Here is a 22,137-nt window from a genome sequence, read left to right as displayed (position 1 = left end):
GAGCTAAGGACACCAACAACATCCTTACTCGATTTTCTTTAATAATTGAAATTATAACCAAAACCAATTAAATCATAAATACTTTTATTGTATGAGGCAAATGCAATTTCATGTCATGCTTTGACATATAATAAGTGATTACTTAAAATATGCACATAATAATAATAACAATAATAATAATAATAATAATAATAATAATATAATATTATTATAAAAATTATCTTTAAAATAATTAATCAGAACCAATTGATAGTCAAATTAATTAAAATAGGGCGGCCCAAATAAATTAAACAACAGCCGGTGTCCCTTTTCTTAAGAAATTGCAGTCCAGGATCCATTAAAATCAGCCCAAATGGAAATAACACAAAAGACATTTTATTAAACTCGGCCCACAGTAATAAGGCCCAAACCTAAGTCCATTTAAAAATTAATTCTTCTTCAGCCAAACAAACGCACACACCCACATTGTTCTATCTCTCTCTCTCTAAGTTCATCCGCCGCGGCTTTCTTTCCGGCTACGAACGCCGCCGGTGAGCCGCCTCCCCAATCTCCCTCGATAATCCTTCCCTGACTCGAACACATCCGCTCCCAACGCACTGAATACAGGACAAACCCATACCCACCGTGAGCTCACCCCCAGACACCACCTCTCCCACTCCGGCTAGAACGACCATCGGCCGCCATCGCCAGCTCATTCCCCATCTCCCTCGATCTATCTCTCTCCCTCACTCGGCATCGGACGAGCAGCAGCGATTAGCCACCGCGGACCGCCAGCCCCTCACTCTCCTCACACCTCTGTTCTCCCTTCAATTTCCGACAACAACGCCGACTTCTCGCCGCCGTCGTGCCCTAACCACCGACTCTACTCTCAATATCTGACAACGACGCTGCCATACGCGGCGCCGCCTCCACCTCTGTTGGACGGACAACAGTAGCTCCGTGCCACCGCCGAACCTTCCCATCTCTAACTCCGGCGACGGCGGCCAGAAGCCTCCACCACCGTCGTGACAACAACCGCCCACTACCAGACATTACCCTCACGGTTCGACTTAGACGCACACAGCAGCAATTCATCAAACAAAAAGCTCAACCTTCTCATTCTTTCTTTTAATCGTGTGTTCATATGTATATACACAGATTCTGTATTTCAGCCTTTTCGTGCTTTTTCATTAAGGGTGCGTTATGTTTGTTGTAAATTTATTATGAGAAAATGAAGGATAAACAAAATTTAATCCTTAAAATCCTTTATTTCTTTTTCCACATTTCCTATTGACTCCTACTCATTCTTCATTTACACTACAAATGAGTGATAATATTATCACACTATTTTTGGAGGGATAATATAATCTCTCATTTGTAGTGTAAATGAGAAACGAGTAAGGATCAAGTAGGAAATATGAAAAAATAAAAGAAGGATTTAAATGGTGAAATTTTGTTTATTGGACTAGGACAGAGGGAATAGTTGATTGAAAAGTGTTGTATTAAGCTATGGTGATGATAAGACAATAAAAACTTTTGACATAATAATTCAATCTGTATTAATCCTTCAAGATACGCTAAATAAATAAATCATATAAGTGCTCCCGAACCCGCCAACGCTTGTGAAACCCGAGTCGGTCGGTCCACTCATCAATGATGGTGTTCAGCTGACTTGCACTGATAGACACCTATTGTATTGTATTGGAATTAGGCGCCCAACGAGTTCCAACAACAAGCTCACAAGGACATGAACTCAGTAACTCTTAGGTTTTAGCTACTGGAAATCCACTCGGAGTTCCGTCTTTCTGCAAGCCTTTAACGGGAGCAAAAAGTATGATGGAACCTTGAGTTCGGGAGTCGCATTTGAAATCTGATCCAGGATCAGAAAGATTCCATTAATTAAAAACACCTACCTCATGAAGGGAACAATGAACTAATCCTTTACTAGAGGAAGTGGAAGTACCCGAATGGGCCCCCAATATCCTCTTCAAATTGGAAAGTTCTATTTCTCATTCACAAATACATCTTTCTTTCTTTTAGAAGAAAGCCCATTTCTTCCTCAAAGGATTCAATTGCTCGAGATTCTCAATTGCTCTTTTTATTTTAGTGGGTAGGGCTAGGGACAAGGCTATAAGAGTTACGAGTAATACCTGGTATATACAAGAGCAACAAGAAAGCTACGAGTAACAGGTACTCATGATTATGGCATTTATTTGCGGTCTAGTCCTTCTATGTATCTTCATAGCTTTTCGGATGCTGATTGGGCACCTTCTGTCCAATAATGAGAAGACAGTACTTACTGCTTGCCGTATTGGGCGTACTCTAATCCGCCTACAGACAAGGCCTATAAGTAGCTTCCTTCATCTCCTAGTCTTCAATTCCGCACTGCTGCTGAGTCGTCGTCAAATGCTCAATATAAAAATTATATGCAATGCATAATAATTTAAATAATTAAAAATTTACAAAAGTTTTTGTAAATCATTTTGTTGGAATTAAAATAAATCATTTTCTTCTTCCGGCGTGAATCATCTTAAAATCCAAGTTGAAAATTACTCTAAACTTAGCAATGAGGAAACATGGTTGTCGCAGCCCGATTCCCGACACTAGTGATAGTGGGGTACGAGTATCGATACGACTATTTTTAAAAGAATAAAAGATAAGAAGAATAGGTCGAACATCAAGCGGAAGCTCGCATCAAAGCATACTAAGGAGAATCATCATAAATGAACCCAAGGGTAAAATCGTCAACGTCGTTATAACTTTTTAATTATCAGGAATTTCACAAACAAAAACAAAACGGGTATAGCTCATTTTTCATAAGGAAGCATAATATGCAGAGTATCACAGCAAAAGGCGAACCGATTATATGTATGAAGACACATAACCATGAGTATATTACTTGATTCATATTCAAAGTAACTTCACATCGAGACTTTATCGATAAAAAGGAAATACGATAAAGTAAATACATCAACTAACGATCCCCCATCAGCACCAGACCAATCTCACTCCTCGCTTAGCCTGCACATTTAGAAATATATGCAGGGCGTGAGTACATAATACTCAGTGGACAAACGCCGAAAAAACGAGAAAGGTGCTCTTAGAGCTATAAGTTTGAAGCTTGCCACATCTCAGCAATACACAGAAATAAGTTAGTATCAAAGGAATCTGTGCATGCAGTTTTCATAATCATGACATCATAAGTAAACGAATGACAGCTGTCAAAGTATACGTCAACATGTATGTACCACATCTACAACTCATCATCATCATAAGGTACTGAGAAGTAGGCCTCCCTCTCAAGTACCGTGACCGGCCGACCCGAAGACGGCTCACAGTCACCTCTGTGCACAAAATCCCACTTGTAGCAGGACCGAATTCATCTCATCTCATCAGTAGAGGGTAACATACAAGCTCAACATCAAAAATTGGCAAGTCAAACAGTTCTCAAACATCATTTATCTCGAAACATTTGTTAAACTCATAACATCATCGAATCATTTTAGAAAGCTCGTATAATATTTGTATACTCAAAGTATTGCCCACCTGAAGACCTTACTCAAAATCTCCCGTCGAAGCGGAGTTACTTACTTCCTTGCTCTGCTCGTGTCTTCAGGGATCATCGTCATCATCGAAGGTTCATGTCAGAAAATGAATCTCGATTAGAAACTCATTGGCAAAATCTCATGCCTTAACTCTTGCTCTATCTCATATTCTATTTCCTTATTCAACTCTACATAGACTCTCCACTCATCTCAAATCCTTAAACTCAAAGATAGGTTTCAAGAAAATCATGGTTCTAAGTCTCGATTTATCTCTCATATAAGGCTCGTCTAATCTCATTCAAACACATAGGCAACACAATCACATAAGGCACATAAGAAAATACAATCAAACATTATCAAAACATGCTCTGTTTTCACATTGACTCAATTTCAAAATTTAACACGTTCTGACTCCGACATCCCCTGGACTCGTGACTCATACCAAAAGAAAGGTCTTTGAGTCTAGTTTCATATAAAAAAAAGTAGAGTCGAAAACTCCAAGTGGTTTGGGAGATATGACTGTTTTACTACAGTCTACCATATTCGGCAGTTTTGAGCAATCGAAAACTTTGATTTTTGAAAAATAGTAAATGTTATCAAACTGGGCTCAAATTTGGTGGATATCTAGATAACACAATAAGGTTAATACCATAAAAATTTGGAAGGCTATATTACACAGGAAGCTACTGAAATGAATGACTCTTTCCCCTGTTCTCTGTAACTCTCGGTAGAAATGTGCAGTTTTAAGTCTTGCATTTTATAAAAAATAGCAAACGAAGTCCAAATGACTTGAAATTTTACAGGCGTGCTCAAGACTCATGTAGGGACTTGCGATAAACTTTTCAAAGCTTTTTGACATCGACAACCCGTCGATCACAGTAGGTCAGTAGGCCTACGAAAATCACCAAAAACTCATCTCAAACTCTTAAATGCTCAACTCAACATTCCTTCAATTAAAACCAATCAAAGCTCATCTTAAGCACATATAACACTCACAAACATTCAACCACATCATAATGCTCATCATTCTCAAATCAACTCTCTTCTTTTACATCATAAACTCAAATCTCAAGTAAAATGTTTCATCTAACGCATCAATTCAATTCTCTTTTCATTCTCATGCTCAAAATTACTCAATCATTCATAAATGACCTCATACTTCATATAACTCATTTTACACATATAAATCTCCTTTTTATCATGCCAACTATACTCTAATGACAACTCATATATTAACATAAAACTCTTAACAAAACATGACAAACTTTCACATAATGGTCATAAAGCAAAATAGACCTCATTTAATCAATCAATGGCTTCTCAAATTATGAGAACTCAAAAACTCTCATAAACTAACTCAAGTCAAAATTTTACTTAGCCAATAAAAGACTTAATCAAAGATATTAAAACACTACTATCATGCTCAATTACATATCTCTTAAGCTAAATCACTTAATAGACACATAGACAAGAAAGTCCTAATTTTTATTAAACTAATTTCTTTGAAATTCTATAAGCACACATGGATCTTTAATCTCATCATATATTTATCAATTTTAGTCATATAAACTCACATATATTCCATCAATTTACAAATTAGAGCATAGATACACAGAGCCCTAATTTTAGTAAACTAACTCATATCAAAATCATCAATTGACATCATATACTCTATTTAATCCATCAATCATCATCATATACATCTCATGGACTCATAGACATCATCAATTCATCATTTAAAGCATCCATTCAAAAATTCCCAATTTTGGGTAAACTAAACTCATTCAAAATTTGAATCTCAAAGCATAGCTTTTCAAAACACACATCACTCATCACCAAACATATCATAGATCACTTTTCTCACCCCAATTCAAGGAAAGAAAAAGAAAATTTTTTGAAGGGTGTGAGACCCATATTTTCGAAAATTGTGATGAATAAGAGAGGAGGTGATTTCTTGCTTCAATCCTTCAAATATACTCATATACAAACTCATACAAGTCTAATCTATGAATATAGATATCACTTACCCAAGTTTACACCAAATATCAAACTTTCTCTCACTAGTCTTGAAGCCAATCTTCAAGGATTTCCTTGGATTCAAGTTGATAGGAGGTGTTTAGGTGGGATTTTGTTGGTGATTTATGTGTTTGGCATATTTTGGTGAAGCTTCGAAGGTCTCGTTAATGGTTGTCAATGGAGGTGAAGTGAGAGAGAAGAGAGAGAGGTGGTGGTCGAAAGTTTGGGGTGAAGGAGAGAGAGAATTTCTTTAGCAAGATATGAATTGATCTTGGAAATCTTAGGATAGATTTGTGATCTTTAAAGAGGATTTGATAATCTTATGGAATATTTGGCAATTAATGCCTTGATCTCTCTCTCTCTAATCTCTACACTCTCTCTAATCTCTACTCTCTAAATCTCTACTCTCTCAATTAATCTCTACACTTGGCAAAATGTGGGAATTAATCATATGGTAGAGAAATTAAAATAAAGTGTGAGAAGGGTGATCAATTAAAAATCACAATACTATGGGAAAAATTACTCATTAATAAAATACCATAGCATAATTATTCATGTGATTAAATAAAATAATTATAGCACTAATATTAGTGCACCCACTCAATTATAATATTTCTCTTCGTAGGAAAAATAATTAAAAAAAATATATGCTTTGAAAAATTTTCATAAACCGTCATCATTCGATTTCTCGGTAAAAATAAACCGCACTTGCTTTGGAAACTTAAATAAAATTCCAAGTGCTAAAATCCTCAAATAAAAATCATAATAACTCGCTCTTAAAGACATACGTAACAGAAATCACATAATCAGTCAGTCACGTAAGTTCACATAACATCACATCAAAGCAGTCGGTAAACACAAACAAACTAGACGTCTCTCAGACCGACTCTATTTATCAAGGTTTCTCACTCTTTCTTCCTCGACTCTATTTCCAACTCATTATCCCTATTTTCTTAATAGGACAGTCAATCTCTGATAACTCGGTATCCGGTAACTCTATTCCCGGTAGTTGGAAATAAAATAAAATCTCAGCTCAATTCAATCAGCATCTCTATCTCAACTCATTTCTCAAATCTCATCACTCTAATTCCATCATCGGTTTATTCACTCGTATCTCTATTTAAAAGACAATCTGTCTTGTCTGCTCATAAAAAAAATTTCGTATTTTGACATCTCAATACTCTCATTAGTGTTAAGACACTATTTCTCAACATAGGGAAAAGTACGGGGTGTTACATCCTACCCCCCTTAAAAAAAATTTCGTCCCGAAATTTGAGTTATTCATCTTCGGGGAAAAGCTCTGGGTACTTCTCTTTCATATTCTCTTCAACTTCCCATGTTGATTCTTCTTGACTGTGATGTCTCCATTGGATTTTCACCAAAGGAATCGACTTGATCCTCAATTATTGGATCTTCCGGTCCAACATAGCATCAGGTCTCTCTTCATAGCTCAAATCTGGTTCCAGGGACACTTCTTCTTGATGGATGACGTGTTTTGGATCAAACACGAACTTTCTCAGTTGAGAAACATGGAAAACGTCATGGACGTTCGCGAAGCTCGGAGGCAACGCTAGTTTATAGGCTACATGGCCTACTTACTCTAATACATCATAAGGTTCTATATATCTCGGTTTAAGTTCTTGTTAACTCGAAAAATAACATGCTCCCCGAGATAGGGAAAAACTCACATAATCATCGTTTCTATCATCAAAAGAATCTATTCACCATTACTCAATTGTTGAGTTTTCTTTTCTCGATTTTGCTAATCGATGCCATAATTCATGGCTAAGTGGTCTCACTTCTATTGTGGAAGTCTCTAATAGGTATAATTGTATAAGGTTGCCAAAGTGGCGCCTTCACGTGTTAACACGTCAAACATCTTTCTACGAAAGATGCCATCTCTCGCTTCTATTCTCCTATCAAAGCGTCGTTTCAGTCTTGGCACATTTTATACTTTCCGCCTATGCGATGTAAGGGGTATCATGAGCTTCGCTCGAAATTTCGTTCTTCAGCTTTTCTTATCAGGCACACTCAGTCTCTTTCCTTAAACAAAATGGCATTATCTGCCGTCTCTTGATAATTCTCTACTCTCTTGGTTCGAATCTTTATTCGCAATCTTTCTATCTTCTCATCTTCTCTCTTTGAGCCGTGACTATTCTCGATCGTAAGTCAGGCGTAACGTTCAGTGCAGAAATTACTATTTCTGTTGTTTGTGGTGGTATTACTACCTTCCAATTCATCTTCTCGAATTCCTTGATTAGATTCTCTTCTCGAGTAAGGAGAAATCCTAACGTTCCCTGATTCTTTCTGCTCAACGCGTCAATCACAACGTTAGCCCTTCCAGGGTGATAATTTATTCCGCAATCGTGATCCCTCAATAACTCTAACCATCTTCTTTGTCGCATGTTCAGATCTTTTTGCTCAAAGAAAAATTTGAGACTCTTATGATCGATATATATATCTCACACCGTGCTTCATAGAGATGGTGTCTCCAGATCTTCAAAGCAAGCACTACGGCTGCCAATTCTAAATCATGCGTCGGATAAATCACCTCATGTGGTCTCAGTTATCGCGAAACATACGTTATAACTTTTGCCTCTTGCATCAGTGCACATCTTGGATCATTTTTCGATGCATCAGTGTACACTGCATACTCTTGATCTGCTGGGGCAAAAAGTAAGCCTCTTCTTTAGCTTTTGAAAACTTCGCTCGCATTCGTCCGTCCAAATGATCTTAACTTCTTTCTTTAGCAGGTGCGTCAATGGCTTAGCGATTTTCAAAAAGCCGTTAATAAAACGTCGATAGTATTCTGCTAATCCCAAAAAAAAAAACTGTGAATCTCGTGCGGTGTGGTTGGCGGTCTCCGCTCCTATACCGCTTGAACTTTCGCTGGGTTTACGTCAATTCCTCTTGCAAAAACAATATGGCTGAGAAAATTGACTTCTTCAAGTCAAAACTTACATTTGCTAACTTCGCATAAAGCTTTTCAGCTCGCAATCTCTCTAACGCGATCCTTGATGCTCTTCGTGTTCTCGTTTATTCTCCGAGTAAATCAGGATATGGTCTATGAAGACTAACACGAACTTGTCTAGGTATTCACGAAAAACGCGGTTCATGTGATCCATGAATGCTGTCGGGACGTTCGTCAATCTGAAAGGCATTTCTTCCAAACATCTTTGAGTTTATAGTAATGCTATATTGCATACGCGATGCCGTCTTCGGAAATATCTTCCGATCGTATTTTCAGCTGATGGTATCCCGTTCTCACGTCAAACTTTGAAAAAGTGCTCGCTCCTTGTAGTTGATCGAACAGATCATCGATCCGGGTAACGGATATTTATTCTTTAACGTCACTTTGTTCAACTTTCGATAATCGAAACACAACCTCAAGCTTCCATCCATCTTTTAACAAAAAGAACTGGTGCTCTCCACGAGGAAACACTGGGTCGAATGAAACCCATATCTAGAAGTTCTTGGAGTTACAGCTTTAACTCTTGCAACTCTGTGGGGTCATTCTATACGTTGCTCTCGACGTGGGTACGGCGCTAGGCTCTAAATCGATCGTAAACTCAAGCTTTCGGCCTAGCGTAATCCCGGTAAAGTCTCGGGAAAAACGTCTTTATGCTCTCGTACAACTGACACGTCATTAATGTTTGCCTTGGATTCGTCTCTCTCCGGTTCAGATATGCAACGTACGCAATTGTATCTTTTCTCCACAAGAGCTTTCTTGCTTGTGGTGCCGAGATGATCGGCGTCTTCTTTTCTTTTCTCTCAATACCAATGAAGGAAGTAGGTTCTTGGCCAGGTGGCTGAAAACATATCCGGCTTTCCTTGCATTGTATCTTCGCATGGTTTTCTTTTCTAACCAGTCCATTCCAAAATTATATCCAAGTGCCACATAGGCATCAATCTCAGATTTCTAATCTCGAACTTAATCAATCTTAACTCGAATTCTAAGTTAGGGTACACGGATGAAACCGTAGTAATTCTGCCTATAGGTGTGGCTACTCTTTAGAGGTTGTGGAGCAAGCTCTACGTTCAGTGTCGAACAAAAATACTATGGGCACATCATTCAACTTGCCTATATCTAACAAATTTCCTCTATTCTTGTCTGGTGCTTTCTACTTAAGCGCGAACTGTCTCTGATGATGCGGTTTATTTGCCTGCGGGGCTGGTAGTTGCCTTCTTGACTGATGTGGTCGGTAGGCGGGTTGTTGTCGCTGTGGTAGAAGTGGCGGTAGAGTTCCCTCCATTGCTTTGAATTGCGGCCGAAACTGACTCGGTCGTTCTCCGCTTCCACTTTGCTGACGATTCGGACACTGGTTCGAGTAGTGTCTGACCCTTCCGCAGGTGTAACAGCTATTCTGTCTCATCTGGCATTCTCTCAGATGTAATTTATTGCTCTTCGACAAGGCGGTAACCCTCGCGGTCCTTGAAAGTTTACTGCTTCTGGGGCAGTTGGGCCAACATAAGGCTGTTTGTCTCAGTTCTGATATTGTGGTGGCGCATTCTGACTCTGCCACGGCTTTTGGGATCTTGACTTCGGTCGTCCCATTTTCTCTTTTCTTCTTGCCCGCATCCAGGAAAGGATGGATTGCACGTTTGCGTGCTCAAATTCGTTCGGGGTGCTGAAGCTTAAATCACGTTTCCTGGCTGTATTGCCAGTTCTATATCAAACGCTCTATTTAATGCTTCAGTACACATAACCGCACTCTGACTCGTTAAATCGTCTCGTACCTCTTGTCTCAAACCTGATCGAAACAAATCTGACATTTTCTCGTTCATCTCTTCTCGATATGTGGCACACCGGACTAAGTCGCGAAACTGACGTTCGTATTCAGCTACGGTTTTATTGCCTTATCTCATATCATCACTCTATCTCTTTCTTCAATCGATTTCTCTTTCTCGACAAAAGTCTAAGGGAACATATAACAACCTTAGAACTAATTCTCATAACTCACGAATCATAAGACTCTTACTTAATCATCCTATTATTTTCTCAATCCTCATAACTCATCGTCAAAGACATATTTCATGTCTATCAATGCAACATCAGCTCAAAACTCTACTCAAGCATAGAGACTCTCTGGTCATCGTCATATAGATATATATATAAGGAAATTTTCTCTTTCGAGAACTCTTACTAATTGCGGGGCATAACGAAAATAAACATCCCCTAATACTACGACGATGCTACATCTATACTAGTCGTCATCTCAGTCTACTATCGTAGAAAACATTATCTGCTCTAACCCATCATCTCGATCTTCTTGAATCTGCTATTGCCTATTCTGGCTTAGCATCACTTCTTCTCGTCCTCGAATTGATTAGCTTTCGGAATACATGGCTAATATAAGAAAATCCATAATCGAAAAGTCGTGCTCGTCCCGTAATAAAATATTCTACGACTGCTCTCACAAATCGAGTTTCTTCCAAACACTCTTCTTGTTATACCCTCCTAATTACCTAGACGATCCTAACTCTTGTCGGAGGTGGTAGGGAAATAGGAGGTGATGAATAAAAATGTCTGATCTTGAACAAGACGAGCTCAAGTAATGGAATGATTCCATAATAGCCAGTGCTATTTCAAGGATAATGAAGAAGTTACAATCAAGGTAAGATCAAAAGCTAGAACAGAATCTAGAATGAAACTGAGATACGATATGATAGGAATAAATCAATACTGGAGGTAGAAACAATCCACTAAGTGGAAAATGAATATATTGTCCACTGTTAAAGCAAGGGGTAAAAATTTCCAACACAAACGGGTTAGGCTCAAATACAGTGGATCTGGAAAAATTTTCTCAATAGTAAATAGTTATTCTCCTGTTGGAGTTCAAATGGATGCAGAAAAATTTAAATACGACCAAGCGAGATAGGGACTCAATCAATCTACTCTCATGACTACTCTAGCGATGATACGCACGGTCCCGGTGAAAGTACCTCTATTGCGAAGTACAATTGGTCAATAGTATCTATGCATCCCATGAGGTCTCCATTATACATTCGTCCTATTAGGGTCGTGTCTATAAATCGCGATGAAAACTCTAACTCTCGTCGTATTATCTCAACGGTTGGTTTCTCTGCTCCTTTTCTTCATCTTCTTCTCGGTTTATGATCCTTCGGTTCCCTCTTCTTCTCGGAGGTATACTATAAAGGAAAAAGAGTTATATAACTATCGACTTCTAAACTAACCGTTCGTCGTTACAAAATACGAATCCTCATTTTCTCATTTCACTTCTATATCTCATTTGTGATCTCAAAGTTCTCAAAACTCTCATCCAGTCTATTTCTCGTCTATCATTGTTCGTAATTCTCATCAATCTCTATTTCTCATTTTCCATCAAGCATCAACATCATCATCATTCTCAAAGTTCTGATAAAGATAGTGAAACTCACTAATCATAAACATCTCTTGTATATATATAAGGAAAAATTGCCTCTCTCTCGAGGTCTTTTACAAAAGTAAGATCTTAGGTACAAAAGCCCTAACTCCAAAATGATGCTCTAACTATACAAGCATCATAAGTACTAAGCATCTATAGATCTATGCTATACACGCAGACACACTATACTATACTGCTCTATCTATATATATATATCACTATGCATCTATACATATATACGCGCCTGCGAGACATACGTGATCACTAGCCATCGTCTCTCGAGATCCTGCTCGTCACGTCAATCAATACGGACTGTCATAGTCTGACTCATCCACTATCGGAGTATAGACAGGTGTCTCAGGGATAGGTATCCATGTATCAACTCCATCGGCAGTAGTCTGTCGCTGTGGTGGCTGGGTCCAACCATAGCCGACCGTCATCTCTGGAGTCTCCTCATCGGGGTCCTCCTCATTACTATCGGAGCATGCCGACCGAGATCCTCCCTCCTGGGCGTCTCGGTACGGTGAATATAGGATCGAGTGCATATACGTCTGAAAGGCCAAAGTGCCTGGCTCAGGCAACGAGGCAACCCTCGGATATGGATCGTTGGGAACATGCTGCGTCTCAGACTCAGTAGAAACAATCGGATGCGCCGACTCAACGGGTAGCAATGGCAAGGGTGTCGTCGCCGGTGTCAAATCCCAAGGCGGTAAATCAGCGCTGGGAGAAGGAATAAGTGCTACAAACGCAAATAGGTGATGCTCAATCCCAGGAGAGTACGGCTCGAAGACCATCGGCTCTGAATCATCAGACTCAAGAGAAACTGGAATCGGATCAGCTGCGGGTAGAGGTGCCATCGAAAACGGCTCCTCGGGAAGTGGAGGCAAAACAACTAGCTCCCCTCCCTGGGCTGGTCTCTCAAGCTCTCCAAACGGCGGTGAAGGTGGATCGCCATAAGCAAAGTAACGGTGGCTCAGCGTCGCGATGAAGCCACTAAGGTCTCCGTACCTGATGCCCTCCAACCAGGTAGTATCTACGTACTGGGGCACTAAAGATATCGCCCAGTCTCGCCACGAAGGTGGCAGTAGTGGAATCAAGAGCGTAATGGCCTCTGCGCCATCGATCCCATAGGGAATAGCCCTCCTCCATCGTCGGTGATAGTGTGCCAGAAGTTCACCCAAGGTGTCATCCTCGTCCGGGATATACTCCCTGAACCATCGCTGCATCGCTGTCTCAATATGACTCGGCATCCTGTAATATAAAACATCATATCCATTAGAAAATGGATGACGAAACTTACTTGGTACATCTCAATCAACAACATACTCGTCATCGTTTGGTACGGTGGGTCATCGGCTATACTAGCCTCAACATTTCTCCTCATATTCCACATCAACTGCCTCATATCAGATTCCATCATCTCAAACAATTCCGCCATCAAAACAATACATAACTCATTAGTGAATCAAACTCAGCTCTCAACAGGAAAGCAATAAGAAACAACATCAACCTCTTACCTCATTAAGCCGGAGGAGATGGGTGCTGGGGTTTCGTTTCAAACTGACTCTCTCAAACTAGCCTAAGAATTCAAGTTAGACTAGTACTCAATTTAAAAAGATATCAGTAATCAAAGGTTCAACTCAGTCAAGCAATAGACTCAGAGCAGATGACCTGCTCTGATACCACCCTGTCGCAGCCCGATTCCCGACACTAGTGATAGTGGGGTACGAGTATCGATACGACTATTTTTAAAAGAATAAAAGATAAGAAGAATAGGTCGAACATCAAGCGGAAGCTCGCATCAAAGCATACTAAGGAGAATCATCATAAATGAACCCAAGGGTAAAATCGTCAACGTCGTTATACTCCCTCCGTCCCATTATTGAAGACACACTTTCCTTATTGGGTTGTCCCAATAATAAAGACACATTCCAAATAAGGAAAGAATTAAGACTTAACAATCATTAATTAATTTATCACTAATTAGGGTATAAAAGTCTAATAAAACCCTAAATCCTTTCTCCCTCTCTTCTCACTCATCCTCTCTCTCGCTCGACTCTCTTGGCGCCTCCGCCGCCCTCACTACGGCGCCGCCTCTGCCCTCACTACGGCGCCGCCGCTACCCTGCCGGCGATATCGCCTCTGTCCCTTGTCTCGCCTTTGTCTCACCCTCTCTCTCTCGGCGTGGTCTCGCCTCTGTCTCGCCCTCTCTCTCTCGGCGCCGGAAGAACAGCAGCAACGAGCCTTCTCCGGTCGAACAGCCACCACCCATACCCCTCTTCTCCGGCGGATCTTGGGGCTAGGGTATGCAGGCGCGGCGGATCTGGTTTTAGTGGCTAGAGATTTCGATTTCTTCCACCCATACCCCTTCTCTGGTTTGTAGGGCGGCGGAGATGTCGATTTCTTCCATCAATGCTGCCGCTCCTGCCGGACTCTGCTGCGGAGCCTCCAACCACTCGCCCACACACTGACGAGGGTAGAGGGCCGAGCCCTAGCCCCATCGAACATCCCTCTTTCTTCTCCCCCTTCTCGATTTTGGTCCTTTTTTTGGTTCGATTTTGATTTTCATTTTTTGGTTAACATTTTGGTTTGATTATGAGTTTCATTTTGTGGATCGTTTTGGTTGAGATGGTTGGAGAACTCGGAGTCCGGCGGCAAAGATGGGGGCGTGGTCGGAATTCAATTGAACTCGGAGTCCGGCGGTGGCGTGGTCGGAATTCAATTGAACATAAATTTCGGACCAAAAAAAAATAATTAAACTAAATAAATTTTTCAAAAATTTTGAAGTTAAAAAATTTAAATTCAAGCACAAACATTAAATAAATTCACTAAACTTAAACTAATCAAATACCCACAATACTTTATCACCTAAACTATCTCACTTTATCACTTAAACTACCTCTCCTTAATCTCCGTGCCCAAATGAAGTGTGTCTTCATTATTGGGACGGAGGTAGTAACTTTTTAATTATCAGGAATTTCACAAACAAAAACAAAACGGGTATAGCTCATTTTTCATAAGGAAGCATAATATGCAGAGTATCACAGCAAAAGGCGAACCGATTATATGTATGAAGACACATAACCGTGAGTATATTACTTGATTCATATTCAAAGTAACTTCACATCGAGACTTTATCGATAAAAAGGAAATACGATAAAGTAAATACATCAACTAACGATCCCCCATCAGCACCAGACCAATCTCACTCCTCGCTTAGCCTGCACATTTAGAAATATATGCAGGGCGTGAGTACATAATACTCAGTGGACAAACGCCGAAAAAACAAGAAAGGTGCTCTTAGAGCTATAAGTTTGAAGCTTGTCACATCTCAACAATACACAGAAATAAGTTAGCATTAAATGAATATGTGCATTCAGTTTTCATAATCAACATCATAAATAAGTGTCTGCAGACAAAGTATACGTCATGTATGTACGGCATCTACAACTCATCATCATAATTAAGGTACTGAGAAGTAGGCCTCCCTCTCAAGTACCGTGACCGGCCGACCCGAAGACGGCTCACAGTCACCTCTGTGCACAAAATCCCGCTTGTGGCAGGACCCAATTCGTCTCATCTCATCAGTAGAGGGTAACATACAAGCTCAACATCAAAAATTGGCAAGTCAAATAGTTCTCAAACATCATTTATCTCAAATCATTTGATAAGCTCACAACATCATCAAATCATTTTAGAAAGCTCATACGATATACGTATACTCAAATTATTGCCCACCTGAAGACCTTACTCAAAATCTCCCGTCAAAGCGGAGTTACTTACTTCCTTGCTCTGCTTGTGTCTTCAGGGATCATCGTCATCATCGAAGGTTCATGTCAGAAAATGAATCTCGATTAGAAACTCATTGGCAAAATCTCATGCCTTAACTCTTGCTCTATCTCATATTCTATTTCCTTATTCAACTCTACATAGACTCTCCACTCATCTCAAATCCTTAAACTCAAAGATAGGTTTCAAGAAAATCATGGTTCTAAGTCTCGATTTATCTCTCATATAAGGCTCGTCTAATCTCATTCAAACACATAGGCAACACAATCACATAAGGCACATAAGAAAATACAATCAAACATTATCAAAACATGCTCTGTTTTCACATTGACTCAATTTCAAAATTTAACACGTTCTGACTCCGACATCCCCTGGACTCGTGACTCATACCAAAAGAAAGGTCTTTGAGTCTAGTTTCATATAAAAAAAAGTAGAGTCGAAAACTCCAAGTGGTTTGGGAGATATGACTGTTTTACTACAGTCTACCATATTCGGCAGTTTTGAGCAATCGAAAACTTTGATTTTTGAAAAATAGTAAATGTTATCAAACAGGGCTCAAATTTGGTGGATATCTAGATAACACAATAAGGTTAATACCATAAAAATTTGGAAGGCTATATTACACAGGAAGCTACTGAAATGAATGACTCTTCCCCCTGTTCTCTGTAACTCTCGGTAGAAATGTGCAGTTTTAAGTCTTGCATTTTATAAAAAATAGCAAACGAAGTCCAAATGACTTGAAATTTTACAGGCGTGCTCAAGACTCATGTAGGGACTTGCGATAAACTTTTCAAAGCTTTTTGACATCGACAACCCGTCGATCACAGTAGGTCAGTAGGCCTACGAAAATCACCAAAAACTCATCTCAAACTCTTAAATGCTCAACTCAACATTCCTTCAATTAAAACCAATCAAAGCTCATCTTAAGCACATATAACACTCACAAACATTCAACCACATCATAATGCTCATCATTCTCAAATCAACTCTCCTCATTTACATCATAAACTCAAATCTCAAGTAAAATGTTTCATCTAACGCATCAATTCAATTCTCTTTTCATTCTCATGCTCAAAATTACTCAATCATTCATAAATGACCTCATACTTCATATAACTCATTTTACACATATAAATCTCCTTTTTATCATGCCAACTATACTCTAATGACAACTCATATATTAACATAAAACTCTTAACAAAACATGACAAACTTTCACATAATGGTCATAAAGCAAAATAGACCTCATTTAATCAATCAATGGCTTCTCAAATTATGAGAACTCAAAAACTCTCATAAACTAACTCAAGTCAAAATTTTACTTAGCCAATAAAAGACTTAATCAAAGATATTAAAACACTACTATCATGCTCAATTACATATCTCTTAAGCTAAATCACTTAATAGACACATAGACAAGAAAGTCCTAATTTTTATTAAACTAATTTCTTTGAAATTCTATAAGCACACATGGATCTTTAATCTCATCATATATTTATCAATTTTAGTCATATAAACTCACATATATTCCATCAATTTACAAATTAGAGCATAGATACACAGAGCCCTAATTTTAGTAAACTAACTCATATCAAAATCATCAATTGACATCATATACTCTATTTAATCCATCAATCATCATCATATACATCTCATGGACTCATAGACATCATCAATTCATCATTTAAAGCATCCATTCAAAAATTCCCAATTTTGGGTAAACTAAACTCATTCAAAATTTGAATCTCAAAGCATAGCTTTTCAAAACACACATCACTCATCACCAAACATATCATAGATCACTTTTCTCACCCCAATTCAAGGAAAGAAAAAGAAAATTTTTTGAAGGGTGTGAGACCCATATTTTCGAAAATTGTGATGAATAAGAGAGGAGGTGATTTCTTGCTTCAATCCTTCAAATATACTCATATACAAACTCATACAAGTCTAATCTATGAATATAGATATCACTTACCCAAGTTTACACCAAATATCAAACTTTCTCTCACTAGTCTTGAAGCCAATCTTCAAGGATTTCCTTGGATTCAAGTTGATAGGAGGTGTTTAGGTGGGATTTTGTTGGTGATTTATGTGTTTGGCATATTTTGGTGAAGCTTCGAAGGTCTCGTTAATGGTTGTCAATGGAGGTGAAGTGAGAGAGAAGAGAGAGAGGTGGTGGTCGAAAGTTTGGGGTGAAGGAGAGAGAGAATTTCTTTAGCAAGATATGAATTGATCTTGGAAATCTTAGGATAGATTTGTGATCTTTAAAGAGGATTTGATAATCTTATGGAATATTTGGCAATTAATGCCTTGATCTCTCTCTCTCTAATCTCTACACTCTCTCTAATCTCTACTCTCTAAATCTCTACTCTCTCAATTAATCTCTACACTTGGCAAAATGTGGGAATTAATCATATGGTAGAGAAATTAAAATAAAGTGTGAGAAGGGTGATCAATTAAAAATCACAATACTATGGGAAAAATTACTCATTAATAAAATACCATAGCATAATTATTCATGTGATTAAATAAAATAATTATAGCACTAATATTAGTGCACTCACTCAATTATAATATTCCTCTTCGTAGGAAAAATAATTAAAAAAAATATATATGCTTTGAAAAATTTTCATAAACCGTCATCATTCGATTTCTCGGTAAAAATAAACCGCACTTGCTTTGGAAACTTAAATAAAATTCCAAGTGCTAAAATCCTCAAATAAAAATCATAATAACTCGCTCTTAAAGACATACGTAACAGAAATCACATAATCAGTCAGTCACGTAAGTTCACATAACATCACATCAAAGCAGTCGGTAAACACAAACAAACTAGACGTCTCTCAGACCGACTCTATTTATCAAGGTTTCTCACTCTTTCTTCCTCGACTCTATTTCCAACTCATTATCCCTATTTTCTTAATAGGACAGTCAATCTCTGATAACTCGGTATCCGGTAACTCTATTCCCGGTAGTTGGAAATAAAATAAAATCTCAGCTCAATTCAATCAGCATCTCTATCTCAACTCATTTCTCAAATCTCATCACTCTAATTCCATCATCGGTTTATTCACTCGTATCTCTATTTAAAAGACAATCTGTCTTGTCTGCTCATAAATTTTTTTTCGTATTTTGACATCTCAATACTCTCATTAGTGTTAAGACACTATTTCTCAACATAGGGAAAAGTACGGGGTGTTACAATGGTATTACATCCCTTCCTCCTTATAAAAATTATGTCCCCAGAATTTACATACTTGAATAATCTAGTTCGAGATACTAGACTCTCATTGTATTCAACTCTTATGTGGTCTTTTTCATTCTATGGTGGTTCCACTACATGACAAGAATAATATTTTTGTTTCATAAAACTTAAACCTTGCGATCAAGTACCTAGACTGATTTCTCTTCATAACTTAAGTCCTGGCTATGACTACTTCATCTTGCTTTATCACATACTTTCTTAATTACGAAATATAATACACATTGTATACAGTCACAATACTTGGTGGCAGAGCCAGCTTGTAGGCTACAAGGCCTATCTTAACTTAGGATCTCAAAAGGTCCTGTATAGCAGGGTCCTTACGTACCCTTTTTCTAAAATGTATAACTCCTGTTGACGGAGAAACTTCGAGGAAAGTTCGATCCCCACATTAAATTCTAACTCCGATCGACGTTTATCGGCGTAAGACTTTATCCATCTTGCTTCCTTGATTCTTTGCTTGATGTGGTCGACTTTCTCGGCCATTCTTGATGCTAGTATCAAATCTAAAAATTTTCTTTCACCCACTTCATCTCAGTAAAATGGTGATTGACATTTTCAGCTATTCGCAGCTTTAACTTACTAATAGCGAGACATCGTTGAAAAAACGACGCTCCATCTCTTTTCATTTGTTTTTTTTTTTTCAGAAAATTTTTTCTCAAAATTTATGGTACATTCCTATGTTATTTTCCTTCTTGTGTAGCATACATAATCTTTTACTAAACTTGGTGTATTTTTCTTACCTTGTAAATCCTTTTATTCCACTTATCCTTGAGGCGAGTTACATTTTCTCATCAATATCCATTTTGTGCCTTCAAAACCATTTCTCGTAAATTAGACTTAGTTATCCGTGCAACTACCCATCTTGATTTTGCCTTCGAAATGATGAAAAATTCTTAAATTGTATATGACAAGGTCACCAATCGAAAGGATACTGAAATAAACTCACCAATGAGATAAGATCCAAATATGAAATATTATGTTTTGGTGAGGTTGTGTTATACTTAGAGATTTTAGAATTTGATTGTGGACTCTTACTACAGGAATTAACTTGCATGATTAGGGCAACTTTTTTCTTATAGGGCCCCAGATTTATTCTTTGATGCTTATCTTGATAGACCCTTGCTAACCATTTTGAGCTTAAAATAATTCTTCCTTTGAGCCTTTATTGATGGAAATGATTACATTTGAGGAAAAGAATAATAGCTTTGAGTAAAGAAAGCAGGGAATTAGAAACGAAAAAGAAAGTTTGGGCACAAAAAAAAAATTGATAAAATGCTGCCAAATTGAAGAAAGTATGGTCCTTATTGAGAACAAGGGAATAAAAATTGGCTGAGGTTTAACTGAACAACCTACTGAGTATGGGTGGTACTGGATTTAACCTACTTTACCAAAATATTCCACCTCTACTCCGTATGCCCCATTACAACCAATTAAAGCCCTTTTGATAGGTCATACCCCAGTTTATCTTTGTTGAGATTCTGCAATCAAACTCATAAGAGAACTAGTACAGCACAGCACGAGTGTATACACTGAGCTATATACTTGAGAGTGAGAGTAACTAATATCACACTTTATGCATATTCATTACTTTTTAGATTGTGGAATGTCTTGGAAGAATGATGCATGTTCATATGACCTGAACCATTTAACTGTGCAAGTATTGTGTCTCTTAGTCTTTGTTCCTTTCTTTTTAATCTATTTTCGTCTGTGTCTCCTATGAATCCACATGCATACTTAAGGGCAAGTATGGTTTCAGTGTGTAAGTGTGATGCGTCTTCGACTTTTGGGTCATTTGGCACTATTTTTTCCATTTTATTGTGTCAGTTCATGTCAAATGGCGGGAAAAAGATGCTATGGAGGAAAGAAGGTCTAGTCAAGGGCAGAATGAAGAAATGTGGCCATAATGGGCATTACCAGCCCAGATTGCATATGTCATGTTTTCCAGGAAGGAGCCGAGGCGTAGTACCCCTCAGTATCTCATATGAGATGTGGGAATCCCGAAGTGTACCACCTTGATGAGGATGGAATTCGGGGCTCTGGTTTCTTGTCTTTGGACGAAACCAAAAGCCCAAATACCTCAGCTAGTCTGGAAGGAATGGGAATCTTTTCAGAGCGGAACCCTAATGCGTCTTCGACTTTTGGGCCATTTGGCCCTAGTTTTTTCTCTTCTTTGTGTTTGTTTGAGTCCTCTATGGAAGAAAACAGGTATTCAGGAGGAAGAAGGCTCAGTCCAGGGCATATGCATGAAATATGGTCAGAATGGGCATTACTGGAACAAAACTATCCAAGCTTCCAGAAGTGAAACTTACCAGGAAGAGAGCTCGGTGTAGTACCCCTCAGAACCATTTGAGGCGCGGGAATCTCCGAAGTGTACCACTTGGTGTGAGGCTACCGAAGGAAGCAGTTGGTAAGGCCATAACAGTAGTCACAGTTGGTAAGGCCATAACAGTAGTCGCAGTCAGCACAGATGGGTTATATATGAACCAGGAAGAGAGCTCGACGAAGTACCCCTCAGAACCATTCGAGGCGCGGGAACGTTCGAAGTGTACCACCTGGTATGAGGCCAACCGAAGAAAGAAGATAGTACGACCATGCCCGTCAACAGCAGTCAGCAACTGGAGCTATATATGGAAAGACGTGTGGAGGAGATTGCCCAGAAGATTCTGGCAAATTCTAGCAATGGAAGGATCTGGAATAATGTGGAATCAACCCCAAATCCGCTGGAGATCCATTATCTATCAAATCAAAGCAAAGATCAAGCTAAATATAGAAGGAAATAATTTGCCAGATTTGGTCTGCCGGCTAGGGTTTAACTACTACCGAACTGCTATATGAACCTCAGCATGTGTGGCTGGCAGAGAGCAGTTTGACAGTAGTTTTATAGGGAGTTTTTGGAGTCTTACGAATTTCAGAGAGCAAAATCTACTTTCTAGAGTTTAGGATTACTCTTCTAGACTTAGACTTTAGTTAGTTCACCAAGAAAACAATTTACTTTTAGTTCTTTTATATTTTTCGCACCAAACAATTTAGTTGCTTTTCGTATTTCAATTCCGTTGTGACGAACAAAGCCAATGTTGTTGCCTTAGGTATTTTTATATCAAGTATTTCAAATTTTCTTTCATTCATGTGTTCATTTTATTTTGTATTTATATTTTCC

General features: G+C 38.6%; 1 long non-coding RNA gene across 1 annotated transcript; it reads right to left on the bottom strand.

The window, feature by feature from the left end:
* Positions 1 to 14,975: 14,975 nt before the first annotated feature.
* LOC131024628 (uncharacterized) lies at positions 14,976 to 17,931 on the bottom strand. The gene is made up of 3 exons (XR_009101958.1): positions 17,691 to 17,931; positions 15,665 to 15,728; positions 14,976 to 15,147 (listed from the first exon to the last, which is right to left on the bottom strand). It is a non-coding gene; the product is annotated as an uncharacterized LOC131024628 (long non-coding RNA).
* Between the last annotated feature and the right edge of the window lie 4,206 nt (positions 17,932 to 22,137).

This window comes from Salvia miltiorrhiza, chromosome 5 (genome assembly GCF_028751815.1).
Source record: "Salvia miltiorrhiza cultivar Shanhuang (shh) chromosome 5, IMPLAD_Smil_shh, whole genome shotgun sequence".
Lineage (NCBI taxonomy): Eukaryota > Viridiplantae > Streptophyta > Magnoliopsida > Lamiales > Lamiaceae > Salvia > Salvia miltiorrhiza.
This window is presented reverse-complemented; position numbering and strand designations above follow the sequence as displayed.